This window comes from Pleuronectes platessa, unplaced genomic scaffold, assembly GCF_947347685.1.
Source record: "Pleuronectes platessa unplaced genomic scaffold, fPlePla1.1 scaffold_34, whole genome shotgun sequence".
Classification (NCBI taxonomy): Eukaryota; Metazoa; Chordata; class Actinopteri; order Pleuronectiformes; family Pleuronectidae; genus Pleuronectes; species Pleuronectes platessa.
The window spans coordinates 229,569-246,290 of NW_026519004.1; the positions used below are offsets into that span (position 1 = coordinate 229,569).

General features: G+C 43.9%; 1 pseudogene; it reads right to left on the reverse strand.

Annotated features, from left to right (window-relative positions):
- Positions 1-13,034: 13,034 nt before the first annotated feature.
- LOC128436364 (CTD nuclear envelope phosphatase 1A-like) lies at positions 13,035-13,769 on the reverse strand (annotated as a pseudogene).
- Between the last annotated feature and the right edge of the window lie 2,953 nt (positions 13,770-16,722).

The window sequence follows — 16,722 nt, forward strand, 5'->3', positions numbered from 1 at the left end:
AATATGTGCGAGACCTAAAGAAAAGACTCAGACACGCATATGAGCTAGCGTCAAGAAATGCTGAAAAACGGCAGTTGTTGAACAAAAGGCGCTGGGATGCTAAGGTGACCGCCTTGCCTTTAGAGGTAGGGGATCGAGTCCTTGTGAGGAATCTGAGTCTCAGAAAGAAGCACAAAATCTCTGACAAATGGGAATCCACTGTTTATGTTGTTGCCAAACAGCCGGACGAGAGTATCCCTGTGTATGTTGTCAGGCCCGATAATGGTGAGGGCAGAGAGCGGGTTTTGCATCGAGATATGCTTCTTCCCTGTGGGTTCTTACCTGCAACCTTAGAAGCGGATCCTGTGAGTACTGTTGTGCAGGCAATCCCGACTCAAGTTCCTGAGGTGACTGATGAGGGAGATATTGAGGATGATCTGTCTTCAATGGAAGTGGATCAAGACTTGGAAACTCAGAACACGAGCCTTGAAACCCCTGAACAGAGTACCTCTCAGTCTCAAAATCCCCTAAATCCTGATGCCCCTGAATTCATGTCAGATCAGCATGATTTGTCAGACACTGAGACTGTAATTAGTCTAGGCCCGTCCCAGGCTAGGCCTCAGAGAACAAGGGTACCACCAGCTTATCTTAGTGACTACCAAGTTGGTCGCAAAGCCCATTGTAAACATCACACCTTAAGTCCCCCTACACAGCAGACACTGTTTTATGGTTTCTTATTGTCCTTGCAGCAGCAAATTGCAGGGTTAGTTCAGTCTCTAGCCGTAGGTAGTGACGGGGACGTCACATTTTAAGTGGGGGAGGATGTAACCCAGATATATTTTCAGTCAGCTAATGCTTTTCTGTATTATCACTGTTTTTGGTGTGTGTCTCTTTAAGGGTTACGACCACTTTATGTTGCGGCAGCTTTACGACTGCTGTTTTACGGTGTGTATTATTGTTACCTTGGAGACGAAGTTTTCGCGGGGAGATCTCTTCTTCAATGCCTGCAAGCAACGTGTGGTCAGCTGTGATTCTCATGCTGTTTAATTTTGGAGTTTAACTTATTAAAAGTATTTTTTTAAGTGAAATATTTACCGTACAAAGTACTCGGTTTTCTTTGGATAATATCCGGAAGTCCGTCGGCAAAGTTTATCCACAAGAAGACCGTTTGCAAGGAACTCCGCCGAGTGAATGAACATTGACGAGACGCTGCCGCTGTTTCCTGAGTGCTTTCCTGTGGCTTGTGAGCTCGTGAGGAGCCGTCGCCATCTTCTGAATATCCTGAGGATTGCAGGCAACACTACTAAACCACCACACACATATAGAGCTCTATAATATTATTGCTGGCCAGCACTTTACTTTATTCCGTTATTTTTTTTGTTGCTAAAGACAATATAAGGACACTTCAAGATTTGTTCTATGTTCTATAAGAAGACCGTTCGGTATTAATTTTGTTTTCATGGACTGAGAAAGAGACATTTAATTAAAGAGGACGAGTAACATTCCTTCAGGTATTTTTGTATTGAATAACAGGGTGTTGTTCAGACATTTAAGTATTTGGTTAACTGCCTAAAAAGGGGAAATATATATTGTTTTATTTTTTTCTTATTCTAATTGAATCACATTTCCATGTGATTTAAGGTTTACTGTTTTATGTTGTTCCTGACCTACATTGTGATCAAGTAAGATGCATTTCAGTTCAGTAAATGTTAAATAAAACTGGATCGATAGTAAACTGCTATCACAACCCGAGTAAAGTCTGTTTATTGGTTACAAAAGCACCACAGGTTACTCGTTACACTAAGCGTACTCAGCTCAGTATTTCTGTGCCAGGGCGACATGACATCTTTTGTATTAATGTTGGGACGTATGGAGATGACGGTGATAAGTGCTCACTGTGTGAACACACCGCAGATAACTTGCTCTGCGGTTATTGTTACGTGTTACCAGCTCAGTAATTATGTGCCAATGAGCAGCTGTGTTGGTTTCTCAACTAGTCACTGCATTGAGTCCATAAACAGGGGCATTTCTGTTGAAAAGAGCCTACATGAACCTTCATGTAATACTGTTTAACTGTACGCAGCTCTAACTAGAGGCTGATTTTTATATTATTAACATGATTTTGTTCCAAACTGAACCAGTAACCGTAGAGGTCATGTAGTAATTAACATGACTATTTTAACTTGAGATTTTAACAATAGCTTTTGTTGATTTGCTATTACTTTAGCAGCATTTGTACAGAAACCTCTTTCAGAAATCAGTATTAAAAACACGTGATCATTTGATATTCGTGAGTACAAAGATCAGAATCAGAATCAGAATTCTTTTTATTGCCATGTATATTTGCACATACAGGAAATTGTCTTGGTGTGGTTGGTGCACTTTACAAACAACAAATTAAAAAAAACACAATATTGAACAATATAACAATATAAAAAAAACAACAGTATATACAGTTAAAGAGTTACGTGCGGTTTTAAGGTGCAGAGATTGGTAATAGTGCCAGTAATATAGAGTTATAAATTATGTGCAAGGGTGGGTGGGGGGTGGGGGGGTCAGCAGAGTCAGTGTGATGCAGGGGGCTTGTTTGTGAGCCCCACTGCCATGGGGAAAAAACTGTTCAGGTGACGCAAGGTTTTAGTCCTGATGGCCCGGAACCTTTTTCCGGACGGGAGTCTCTGGAACAGGTGGTGAGCGGGATGGGAAGGATCAGCAATGATCTTGCGGGCTCTCCTACTGGTCCTGGAGTGGAACAGGTCTATGAGAGCCGGCAGATCACAGCCGATGACCTTCTCAGCTGACCGGATGATCCGCTGCAGTCTGCCCTTGTCCTTGGCAGTGAAGGCAGCGAACCAGATGGTGATGGATGAGGTGAGGATGGACTCAATGATGGCTGTGTAGAAGTCAACCATCACTTTCCGCGGCATGCTGAATTTCCTCAGTTGCCGCAGGAAGAACATCCTCTGCTGGGCCTTCTTGATGATGGAGGTGATGTTCTCCGCCCATCTCAGGTCCTGTGCGATGATCGTCCCCAGGAATCTGAATGACTCCACTGTTTTAACTGGGGAGTTGCACATGGTGAGAGGGACGGTTTGAGCTAGGCTCCTCCTGAAATCTGCTACCATCTCTACAGTTTTTAAAGCGTTCAGCTCCAGGTGGTTCTGGCTGCACCAGGAAGCCAGGCTGTTTACTTCCTCTCTGTAGGCGGCCTCGTCCCCATTGGAAATTAATCCAATAAGGGTTGTGTCGTCAGCAAACTTCAGAAGTTTTACAGAGGGATGGCTGGAGGTGCAGTTGTTTGTGTAGAGGGAGAAGAGGAGAGGAGAGAGCACACAGCCCTGTGGGGCTCCAGTGCTGATGGTCCGGGTCTCAGAGACAAGCTTCCCCAGCCTCACGCGCTGCTTCCTGTCGGTCAGGAAGTTAGTGATCCACCTGCAGGTGGGCTCAGGCACGCTCAGCTGTGTCAGCTTGTCCTGGAGAAGAGCTGGGGAGATGGTGTTGAATGCGGAGCTGAAGTCCACAAACAGGATCCTGGCGTAGGTGCCAGGGGAGTCGAGGTGCTGGAGGATGAAGTGGAGTCCCATGTTGACTGCGTCGTCTACGGACCTGTTGGCTCTGTAGGCAAACTGCAGCGGGTCGAGGAGGTGGTTGGTTATGGTCTTGAGATGGGTCAGCACGAGGCGCTCAAAGGTCTTCATCACTACGGAGGTCAGGGCGACTGGTCTGTAGTCATTAAGGCCTGTGATCCTCTGCTTCTTGGGAACGGGGATGATGGTGGATGTTTTAAGGCAGGCAGGTACAACACATTCAGCCAGTGAGGTGTTGAAGATGTCTGTGAATACTGGAGACAGCTGATCCGCACAGTGCCTCAGTGTTGAGGGGGAGACAGCGTCTGGTCCAGCTGCCTTACGGGGGTTCAGTCTCTTCAGGAGCTTATTTACATCTCTCTCCTGAATTGAGAGAGGTGTGATGGGGTGTGATGGGGGGGATGGATGTGTGATGGGGGGGATGGAGGGGATGGGGCAGTCTGGGGCCATTTTGTGGGGGGGGCTATTGTCTTTGTCCAGGCTGGGGAGAAGAGGTGTGATAAATGCGGGGGGGGGGGGGGGGGGTTTGAGAGTGTCTATCGAATCTACAGTAGAAGTCATTCAGTTTGTTTGCAAGTCTCAAGTCTTCCACAGAGTGGGGGGATTTGGTTTTGCAGCCGGTGATCACTCGAAGGCCCTTCCAGACAGACGAGGAGTCGTTGGCTGCAAACTGTTGTTCCAGCTTCTTTGAATACTGTCGTTTGGCCTCCTTAATCTCCTTGCCAAACGAGTATTTAATCAGTCGGAACCTGTCCATGTCCCCACTCTTGAAGGCCACCTCTTTCTCCAAACGAAGCTGTTTGAGCTTTGCTGTGAACCAGGGCTTGTCGTTGTTATAACACATCCTGGTGCGCGTCGGAATACAACTGTCTTCACAGAAGCTGATGTAGGACGTCACAGCATCTGTATATTCGTCCAGGCTGTTAGAAGCAGTTCTAAAAATGTCCCAGTCAGTGTTGTCAAGGCAGTCACGCAGCTGTCTGTAAGCCGGGATCAGGTGAATGAGAGCGTGGTCGGATAGACCCAGGGCAGCGCGGGAAACTGCATGATAAGCCTTGCTGATGGTGCTGTAGCAGTGGTCCAGGGTGTTATCCCCCCTGGTCGGGCATTTTATTAACTCTTTGTATTTTGGGAGCTCTTTGGATAAGTTCCCCTTATTAAAGTCCCCAAGAACAATAACGGGGGAATATGTGTTCTCTCTCCTTCTCTCCACTCCCAGTATCTGCTCAGCGAGTTGTCGTTGAGCCTCGCGCACGTCAGCTTGCGGGGGGATGTAAACTCCGGCCAGGATGAAAGAGGTGAATTCACGGGGAGAGTAGAACGGTCTGCAGGTGATGAAAAAAGTTTCCAGGTCCGGAGAACAGGACTGTAAAATTACTTTCACGTCGCTGCACCAGCCATGGTTTATATAAAAACAAATCCCTCCGCCCTTTGCCTTGCGTGAGAGGATCGGGTCGCGGTCCGCGCGTAACAGGTGAAAGCCGGTCAGCTGTGCAGCGGAGTCCGGTGTAGCTTCGGTCAGCCACGATTCCGTAAAACACAAGACAGAAGAAAGGGAAAAGTCTCTATTTGTCCGGATGAGAAGGCGCAGTTCGTCCATCTTATTGCACAGCGAGCGAACATTGGAGAGGAGAATGCTCGGGAGAGGTGAGCGTAATCCTCTCTCCCTGAAGCGCACCAGAGCCCCGGAGCGCTTACCTCTCCGTCTCCGCTTCAGTCTAGCTGCGTGTCCGAGGAACACCGCACCTTTAATCAGTAAGTCCACTAAATCCACGGAAGAGGCGAGAAAGTTGGGACATAAATCAGATGGTGTTGTGTCCCTGATGTTAAGAAGCTCGTCCATCGTGAAAGTAATCCGAGTTGGGTCACAATTAACAGAATTAAATACTAAAAACAAACACAGAAGTGCGCACCAACACACCGTGGCAGCCGGTCGCAGCGCCATCTTTCAGGACATTAATGTAAGGCTCTATACATTTTCTGAATGGAAAATCCAATAACTAAAAAAAAAAAAAAAATATATATATGCACACATCGTTTAAGTGAAAAGCTCAAATAATTGGGTAGAAATACTCTTGATTATCTTTAGCTATTTATGTCATTTACATATTGAATAATAATAACTAATAACACATTTTGGGATTTTTTGATAGGAGAAAAAGGGCAGAGAAACCATTCAGAAAATGACAGGATCCGAATCGAACCTGTCTGTTTCAAGAGGACTCAAGCCCCTTTACATGGTGTACAGAGCTAATTATTACCTCTAATTAAAAAAAAAGTGAACTGTGATTACTAGCTGTCTGGCAAAGTGTCCTTTCACCACTGAAAACAAACTTGCAGCATTTAGAGATATTATATATTTTATTGCTCTCACCACTTTTTTTATGTCTTGACAACTAGATAAATAATTACGGACGCTATTTCGTTATATTTTCTATTGAAAACAATACAGCATAAATTACATTTTAAAAATCACATCCTGGTGGACAAACATCATAAACCTCTAATGTTACTGGTTCAGGTCTTACTCTTCTATCTTCCCTGTCACTGTCACCATGAATCCTGATATATTGAATGTTGAAAGAACTGGGAAAAAATTTAATTAAATAGGAAGTTCAAACTTCTTCTGCAAGACTGATTCCAATCTTGAAATTGCAGACTCCCTTTCAAATTTCTTGACGTTCAATCTGGTGCTGAAACCGTTCTGTACTTAATGTTTTCTCCCGAGTCAACTCCACACCATATTTTGTCATTCTGTCACGCTCCAGACTCCACTTTGCCACGGTGCACTGTAAATGGACTGAAAGCGGTCCCTGCAGACATTGCAGACGGCTCCTGCTGGGAACAAGTTAATATTTGGATTGAAGTTCATCCCTGTAATAAATTTTACATTACATGGAAGGAATCAATATTTATAAATGATTCCCTGTGTTTAACCACTTGACTTAAGAGTGTTCCTTGCAAATCCAACATGACAGCAGCAAAGTATACCTCCCAACAAGCAGGTGTTGGGGGGGATCCTGACAAAACAACAAAGCTTCCATAAATATATATATGATCTATGTACACATACATGCACACATTTGTGTGTGTGTGTAGCTGTGTGTGAATTATAAGTATGTCTATTTGTGTAAAGGTTCTTGCGCTGCCATGATTTGTGCCTCTGTGCTGTCTTTCAGATTCTCATTCTCCGGAAACTGCATTGATCCCACATCCTCTGCCTATTGTATAGTAGCATTCCAAAAATTCCTTATTCTCCGCCCAAGATCACAAATGTCTGCCCCTAGTAGTTCGCTTCTCGATAGGTGGCGCTGGTTCGCCATCACCTGACGTGGACCTTGGTTACCAGGGCTGGTAGCATTAAGAGCCTCACCTATTCATATCAATTTTATTTAATTTTTTATATAGCACCAAATATTTATGATCTTATCCATAGATATACATGTTCCATATTCCATTTAATTTCTTAAAATTTGTCATCAGGAATAGATTTCTCCAGTGCTCAGTCTGATGGTGATAAAGGGTCAGAAGGAACTTAGAGGAAGCAGGGAAGCAGGGAGAAAGAGGGTGTTGGTGACCAGAGAGAGAAAGATCAGAGTGAATAATGTCCACATATATATCAATACAAAAAAATCGATCTTTTAACAACTTTTTATCTCCATCTTGTTGTGATGACACTGATCTCAATTTGAAGTTGATCTGATGAAAGCCCAAGTACAAGTATATCAAAGTAAAAATGTGGAATATGGCCAAAATGGCCACTAAATGCAAAATAGCAGGCTTCCTGTTGTGTTTTTCCAATTTCACCTGGGACTTTTTGGTTTGTCTGGTCATGATGCACTGGTGTATCGATTTTTGTGAAGATTGGTCAATGTGAATACGTTCCGGGGGTCATGGGGGGCGCCATTAAGACATTTTGCGACACCCATTGACAATTCATCCAGAATACGTACATTTTCACGACTTTCGGTAAGAATTTGAGAATGGTAAAGGCCTCAAAAGGCCAATTCATTTGCCTGAATAATAATAATAATAATAATAATAATAATAATCATTACAATCTCAATAGGGCCTCCCACTGTCAGTGCTCGGGCCCTTATAATGGCAGTCAACAGCTGGCCTGACACCACGGAAATTGCTGATTTGTAACTGATCCCTCTCACATTTCATTAATCACACATCTAGCCCATCGAGACAGATCAGACAAACCCTCGATCAACAAGATAGCTGTTTTGAATTGAAGAAGATTGATTATGATAATCATTTACAGGTAATTGCTTGTCTAAATGTAGGCATCCTTCACAAGGTGTCTTAAAAGGTCACCAGGCCTAAATGGACCACTGGCTTGCTGAAAGGTAGCAACTATTATACAGAATGTTTTATTGTTGCATTGTTACTCTTTTTGGTCATGGAGGAAAACTTTCTAGATAATGACATTATTTATACCAGATAGGCTGTTATACCATTTATTAAACAAGTAATATGTCACAACCACAGAAATGCATATTTGAGTGTTTCAGTCTGTGTGTGTGTGTGTGCTCTTCACACACAAACTGATAATCACATGGGATATTTGCCATCTAGTCCTATATTCAAAAATTAAAATTATTAATTGATTGTTGGCTTCAAATCCAAAGTTTAATGAACGAGCCGCCCCCTCTACTGTCCAAACCCGGAACACCAGTGTGATAACAACCCAAAGACCAAAGCAACAGACGGCAGACATCAACGATAATTTAAACAACAGTAGAAAATGACACATCCACCACACACTCCGCTACAGTTGTCGTTCCGACATCATAGCCAACAGTAACATCAAATATCAATGTTTATAAGTAGTCAGCAAGGGCATATATTGCAACTGTTCCATTATGCAGAGGTCCACACATGTGGTCTACGTACAAACCCTCTGCTTTTTAGAAAGTTCATCATCTCATAAAGCTTTTTGGAACACTCAGCTTTCTCAACAGTCCATGAGTGTATGTGGGGCATGTGTACATATGCCTTCTCGGTGAGGAACAACAGGCAGGTAGCTAAAATGCTGCACAGGAGCCATCCAAGTACTTGTTCCTTGCATTGCTCTGTAGGATCCTGGCGGGCACCAGTACCTGAAGTTGCTCTCTGAGCATATGATATTAGCCACAGTCATCGTCGTCACTATCATTATCCTACTCTTCTTGGTGAGGTTCCTTTTTGTCTCTGCTGGTCCGAGCTGTTATTTGTCTCTTTTATGTTGCAGGTTTTAGCTGGATCTCAAGTGGTAGGTAGTCACATGGCAACAGGAGATTACGGTGTAGTATCCTTCTTCCTCTCCCTTTACCTTGCTCCGGCAGTACTTCATATATGGTCTTTTCCCACCTGACGGTTGGCTTAATGAATGAACTCTTCCCAGAAACTCAAAAGCTTTCCCGTCCCACCTCTGGGTGTCAGATTCCGAGCGAGGACACGGTCACCCTCGTGCAGCACAGATCTCCTTACTTTACAGTCATAGTTTCTCTTGCTCCTCTCTGCGCATTTCTTTGCATTTCCTGCTGTAATCTAATATGCCTCTTGAATCTGTTGTTTCCATCTTCTCATATATTCCTGATGTTCTGCAGTTCCTGTCTCAGGAGTCAAACCAAACATTAAGTCAATAGGTAGCCTCGGTGACCTTCCAAATAGGAGATAGAATGGGCAGAATCGGGTAACTTCACAGCGCGTGCTGGAAATCCAAACTTCAGTGTGAAGCAGGGGTGGACTGGCCATCTGGCATACCGGGCATCGTCCCGGTGGGCCGTTGACCCAATGTGGGCCGGTCTGGTCCGCTATGTTTTTTTTTCCGTTTTTTTTCCTCTTCTTCCTCTCTAAATTCCCTCCAATTGGGCCGGCCAATTGGCTACAGATGGCTAGCAGTGTGTTGCCAGCATCAACACACTGCTAGCTATTGGTCTATTGTTTGTCATTGTCAATCAGTCATGGGCTGACAGGCTCAGAGAGCCCTGACAGCGGTGTCAATCACAACACAAACCAGGGTAGGGCGGGACCTCATGGCATTGGCGTGGGGAGTCGCGGGACGGGCTGCTGCTGAGACAGAAACTTAAAATGGATAATAAGAGTAAAAACGCCCGGGTGGCGCTGAGAAGCATCGGGAAAAAGCTGAAGTCTCTGGAGGTGGAGGCTGCTAAATGTGCCAAACTGACGGACCTGTTTGGTGCCGGGTTCACCAGCCCAGCAGCAGCAGGTGCGCCGGGAGATGAGCGAGGAGGACTCGACAATGATGAGCGAGTGGAGGCAGACATGGTAAGTAACGCTGGCCTGGGGCTGGCTAGGCTACATTTTTTAGACATGTCCAAAACAAAGTAGAAAACGTTTTTGATTTGTTTTAATATGCCGAAATGTGATATTATGGGTTATTATTGTTCAGATGATTTAGCTAAGCTAAGTAAGAGCTGCTAACGTCGTTTACTGTTGCCATAGCAACAGCAAACTTTCTGAGCTGTAAATAGAGATGCAGAATCAAGCTAATTCTTTTCAGAAGTTTTATTGTGCTTATGTGTTGATCCTTAATGGTGTGATCATGTACACTAAATGATCAATTATTACAGGTTGTTGTGATATATTTGAGGAGTCGTTCTCCCTCTGTTAGAATTTGGTAAGTTTATCATGTATTTTTTAATGTATAAATTCATACTTCACAATTATAATAATTTTCAAAAGGTTTTAAAAGAAACACACATCCAAAAAGTTCTCAACTCTAGGTGCAGGACAGAGGAAAACATTTTCTTTATTTTTCAGACATTATAATGTATCCATGTCCTTCTCAGGTTGACCACTTGACATGTGACATGCGGCGTCACCCATGGCCTGCCCTTTTGGGCTGGGTTTCAGCTGCAGATCTAAAGGCTGCTTCCAGGGGCATGGGGCCCTCAGCCTTTGTTTTTCTTTGCTTCTGCACCTTACAACATACATCACACCTTATTTTCACACATCCAAACACTGTTAACACCACTGACGCGTAACATATTTTACACATCCCACTACGTAGTTAGAGCTATCTTGATTTGGATTTAAATAAATTTACTTTTGGCTTGAGAGGTTTGTGTGTGGCCTCCCTTCTTGTTGCCATCTTTGAGCTAGGTGGTAACAGTAGTATGCATGAGAGAAGACGCCGCGAGATTTGTGGACTTCTATGTGATGTCCGCTGATAATGTAGTGGGCTGGTCTGGACAGACAATGCCAGGGCTGAATTTTTGTCCCAGTCCACCCCTGGTGTGAAGCCAGATGCGTGCGCCCTCCCTGCTGCTGCGGGGCGCTCCACCGGTTGTGGTGACGCTCGCCCTCCCCCCAGCTGACTCGTTATGTGACACCACAGCGGGGCTCGGCTACAGCTGGGGAGACTCCCTCCCTCAAGTTTGCTGGGACGGTGGCTTGGCCTGATAGGGTGGTGCGTATTGTCACATTAACTCCTAAAATTAAGGTTGTAATATTTATTACTAAAGTTGTTTATCTGCCTTCATAGAGGCCCTGCTCCTCGTCGGCCGTCATTGGCCGTCATTGGCCACCGTGCCTCGGACGGACCTGCTTTTAGAGATATCCTAGTCTCCACTGTGACTCCATGCTATACCTTCACGGCGCGTGGAGGGATCACGTCGGGGTGACGCCCGATTTTAAAGTAACCTTTAACCCCATTTATATTGTGTTTATATAGGTTGGTATGTGGTTTATTTTGTTGTTTGTAGTTTGGTTTAACTCATTTTCAATCTTGACCTGTTTTAATCTTCTTTTTATTGTGGTCAGGTGGTGTGGGCCGGAGGTGGTGACACAATTCCTGGTTGGGGGGGTTCTTCACGACCCGTTTTGTTTGGTTTGAAGTGTCACGGGTGGTTTTGTTTATTAATCCCTCCCCCTTTTCTTTGGTTCTCGTCGCCGAGGTAAGTCCCAGCCCTGGTCCGTTGTCAAGTATTTTTATTCATGTGTTAACTCGTGTTTTGTGTGTTGTTCATTGGGTTCTTGGTTATATGTATTTGATTTATATTAAAGTGAGTTGAAACACGTCTCTTGCCCCTGTGATTTTTCGAACCTGTGCTGTTGCACTTAACATATATTAATATATCCTGGAGGTGAAACTCCCTAGGTGCCGTTTTAGCAACTTTCTCAATATCTTTCCCTTACGCTACATGCTGGCCTTATTGGCAGGGTTTCACATGTAAAGGAGCAGAGACGAGTTTGAGTTGTTTTTTCTGGCAGCAGAGAGCATGCTTCGCAACTTGTTGTCTTGACCTGACCTTCTATCAAGTCCAAAGTTTTTCCATATACCTCTTTTTTATGTCAATCTTCAAAACCAAAGTCTGACCTATACAGCATATTGCACGACTTTTTGCCTTCTCTTAAAATAAATTAAGTGAAGGTTTGGTTATGCACTTTGTGTCTAAAAGCTTTATCTTCTATTTAGTTATCCTATATGTATGTTGCCTGGAGTTTACCCAGTCAACATACCACCTACTCTGAAAGTGTAACACTGACCAGTTGTTCACATTAAGTTGACAGAGTTCACTTTAGCATTTTATGGGTCCTTGCCATGTTCATTATTTTATTTTTGTCTACTGATCTTTTTTAAGCTGTGCCTGTGCCACACTTCAGACTCCTAACAGCGACACAGAACAAATTACATAATAATATATTATTTTAAAAGCCAAAGAAATCCAGTCTCCATGGAAAAAGAAGTTTATTAGTCAGCACATAATGTAGATAAACGCCTGGGTTTCCCTATCCCTATCATCACCTTGGTCACTCGGTTTGGCATTCCATCTGACATTTCTTCTGACTGGGGCCCCGGTTTACATCTGGGCTCAAAAACACTGTGGCAGAGAGCCTTCGGACGAAGTTAAAAAACAAGAAATCTCCTGACTTCTTCATCCCATCGACTTCTACATTGGTGACCTTGATTCTCTCTGGACGGGCATGGCGACAAACGCAGTCTCGCTTAAGCTACCAGAGTTTTGGGAATCGCAAGCCTCGGAAAGGTTTGCTCAGACAGGGGCGCAGTTTGCGCTCAGAGACATTACAGCGGATATCAAAAAGTATTATTATGTTGTTGCAGCTCTAAATAGAGCAACAGCGGGCAGAGTGGTGAGCCTACTGGGGAATCCCTCGGAGCATGATAAATACGGTGTGTTGAAGGCTCACCTGTTGAAGGCTTTTGGACTTGCGGACTCCTAGCGTGCAAATAGGCTTCTTTCGCTAAGCGGTCTCAGCGTCTGCAATATTACAACACTAGCTCTACCTTCCTAGTAGTTTCTGGGCTCTGGTGATCCCGCAGTGTTCATCCCGTGTTAGGCGCTCTCACCACAGCCCTCATCTCATCAGGTTACATCTGAGAGGGCTGAGAGAGGGATGGCGGGTTGTCTGCGTGGGAACGGAGGGCGGGAAGGAAGCCGGCAGAGAGGAAGAGGCTGGTCAACAAGTCCTCCCCACTCTTGATGCAGCCAATCACCAGAGTCGGTGCTGGTGGAGGTTTCGACTAAGGATGGAGCGCACATCAGCAGTGAACCTTAGTGCGTCCAGCATAGGCAGCAAGTTAAGAAGTGCTCTGTCACTAGGGTCGCTGAACCAGGACTTGATGGGTATTGCATTGTCTGGATGGCTACGATAAGCAGCAGGCGAGTTGTCCAGGATGACAATACTGGACGGATCGTTGTGTACTACAGACAGGTCTTTAATATAACTACCTAGATCCAATGTACAATGCTGTCTGTAGTATCTGCGTTTCAGGAAGCTCCTGTTGTTGTCCAGTTTGTCTGCCACTGCTGAGCCATAGATCTCCATACTGGCTGTGAAAACCACCAGCTCATACCACTGGCTCACCACTTCTAAAAAGAAGTCAACATGTGGCCTTTTATGTACAAAGAATCTGACTGGGTGCTCATCAATGATGACTTTAAATATAAAGTCTTGCGGCGTGCCAGGTCTCACTGTGGGTCTGAGGACCCCGTCGTGGTGAGAGTGGATCAGCGTTTCGTCCAGGTCCAGAACCAGAATCATCCTCTTTACTGCATTGAGGCTGGAGATTGGCATCAGAGGCAAAGTGTCGTACCGCACCGTCTGATACTGGATTATCGTCCGTAAGTGCTTCCTGAGGATGCACATGATGAAGTCTCATGTTCTCCACGTGCCGCTGAGAAAAGTGCGGATGCCAAGTAAACACTTCCTGGTCTTAAGCATGGTGATGAGCAGGAATGGACCCCCACAGTCAGGCAAACTTCAATCCTCGGTCGACAGCAAGGTTGTTTTGCCCCCAGGTTGCTCTGGGGTTGAACTGCAGAGGAAACCTGCCTGCTAGTGAGTCAGACATCGTCTTTAGCAACAGTCGCCAAAAACTAGCGATTCAGATTAAGCAGAGGCCAAGCGAAAAACGTGTGCGTTCCTCCCTCCGCGCACTGGTGGCCCAATTCACTTTAGATGCAGCTTTCTTTTCAATGAGTTACATAGAAATAATCAAATTTGCTATAACTTTAGTCTACTGTCTCAAATAATGATGGTGAGAAGCTGTTATTAATGCATTATTAGCTAATTAATGTTTGTGCTTACTCAGACTCAAACATAGAAAAATTAAAGGTGGTTATTTACACAGTTTGAATGTCTTTGAAGTGTGGAATCAAAGGTAGCTGACTCCAAACAGTGTGGCATCAAAGGCATGTGCCTCTAAACAGTTTGGGAGCAAATGCAGCTACCTTTAAATACTTGCAGTAAGCAGTAAAACTATACTGCTGCTCTTTTCAACAGTTTGTTAAGACTTGGTAAAAAGAGGATTGTGAACAAGAGCAGAAGGAGCAGCGATCTGTTTCTTTTCAGAGTGAAACTATTCTACAGTCACTGGCATCAGGTGACATGGCGCAGCAGGAAAATCGTGTGTCTGGATCTGAATGATCCTTTTTCATTTGACAGTGGACACAGCTACTGTATGAGCTATATTAAAACCCACTGGGACAATGAGGATGAGAGAGGAATCTACAGCTGCCCTCAGTGTAGACTGACCTTCACCTCAAGGCCTCAAATGGATTTTTTCCTGCCACAACCGGAGCCCAAGACTAGAGCTGACTTCTTGGATTTTGCACAGGAAATCACAATGGATCCAAACACTGCATACAGATATCTGCTATTTGCTGAGGGAAAAAGAAAGGTAACACGAATGACAGAAGAACAGTCTTATTCTAATCACCCAGACAGATTCATGGATAGGTCTCAGGTCCTGAGTAGAGAGAGTCTGACTGGGCGCTGTTACTGGGAGGTGGAGATGAAGGGGATAGTAGGAGGAATTTGTGTAGCAGTCACATACAAGAATATCAACAGAGCAGGGAACTCAATGACTGAATGTGTATTTGGAGTAAATGATAAATCTTGGGCTATGCATTTTTCTGGAGAGAGTTATATTTTTTTACAACAACATGACTCCAGTGTCAGGTCCTCTGTCCTCCAGAATAGGAGTGTACCTGGATCACAGTGCAGGTGTTCTATCCTTCTACTGCATCTCTGACACCATGACTCTCCTCCACATAGTCCACACAACATTCACTCAGCCTCTCTATGCTGGAGTTAGGGTTTATTGTTATGGAGTCACAGCTGAGGTGTGTAAACTCAAATAGACTCGAGTCATTAAAAGCAGTGATTAAGATTTGGTGTTTAAATCTTGAACTTCTTTTGTCTCTGTATTTGTTGCTCAAAGTTTGCCGTCCTGACGTTTCTGCTCAACACAGAGATCAGCTGTCAATCAAACACAGACCTTCTTTTATCACAGATATTCAGTTCTACCTTTGTAAAGATAGAAATCTATAAATAGACTGACATGAATGTGTTTGAAGAAACTAATTTAGCTTTAGTTTTCTTTTATAAACTGTATTGATCCAGATCATAATCAATGAGATGATTATTTGTTCTTTACTATTCCACATGTGAGATGGAAGTTAAAACAAACTCATTGTATGGATAAAGTGAATGTGTCCATGAAATCACTGAACAAGAGGCATTGAACAGACTTGACTGAGGAAATGATCAATAACCCCAGTGTCAACATGTCCAACAGATCAACTACACTTTGGTTTGATTTACAGACCATCAGTGTTATGGGATGATTGGTCTGATTTTAAATGTGGAACCTAAACATTAAACTTTTGAGGACATCATTATTACATTGCACTGAATGTATTGTTAGGCCAGTGGCAACTGCCCCCAAACAATGGCAACTTTGAAAGCTCCCTTCAAACAGTGTGGCATCAAAGGCAGATGCCTCAATTGCCATCACTTTTAGATTCAGAATTTGTGTGTTATTTTGGTGTTGGAACAATTGGACAAATCCGTTCTCAACTGAAAAAACCTTAAGTCGGTTGCTGACGTAATCAGTAATAGACCAATTAACACAATCGTACAATCAGCTCAATATGGCAGCTTTTAATTTTAATTTAACAAATGTTACACTTTTTGTCACAAAACTCCATGTCCACCTCTCACAAGCACCTAACATCTTACTTTTTAGCCAATACAGATTTTTGTTGTGATTGACATAAACACTTTAAATTATTTACATGCCTGTCACATCTGATCTGATATGTTTCTTTGCTTGCCATTAACACATAAATACAACACAAGTCTAAACAACTTATTCACAACTCTGGATATTAGAGGTTACAGTGTTAAATTGACTCCTGACCAATTTTAACATTTTTACAACAAGTTTTAATACATTCTTGCAGCTATTTTGTAAAAGGACATGAACAAAATAAGAAATACAACACCAGCTATAGATCTGACATGAAGTTTTATCACTTGGGTTAATAGAGGAGAGAGGATTTATACGAACAATGATCAGTCTGTGTTTGTGCCACCACACGAACACACAGTAGTTACATTGTTTAACCCGAGCCATAGTCTAACAGGGGATTGGCACTAAGCTTACACAAAAGTACACACATACAGTGGAAACATAAACACTGCAGATGGAAACTTTGCAGTTCCCTTTGGGACGGTTTAGGCGGTTCTGTGGACCGGAGCCAGCTGCCAGCTCTTTGGCTCAGTCCTCTGGTTTATAGTCACACTGTTTTGGCCTTCAATCTCACTCTGTCTCTCTGCTGTTCCCTTATTCTGTCTCTGTATCATTGAAACTGATTATCTCTCTGGTTCTCTC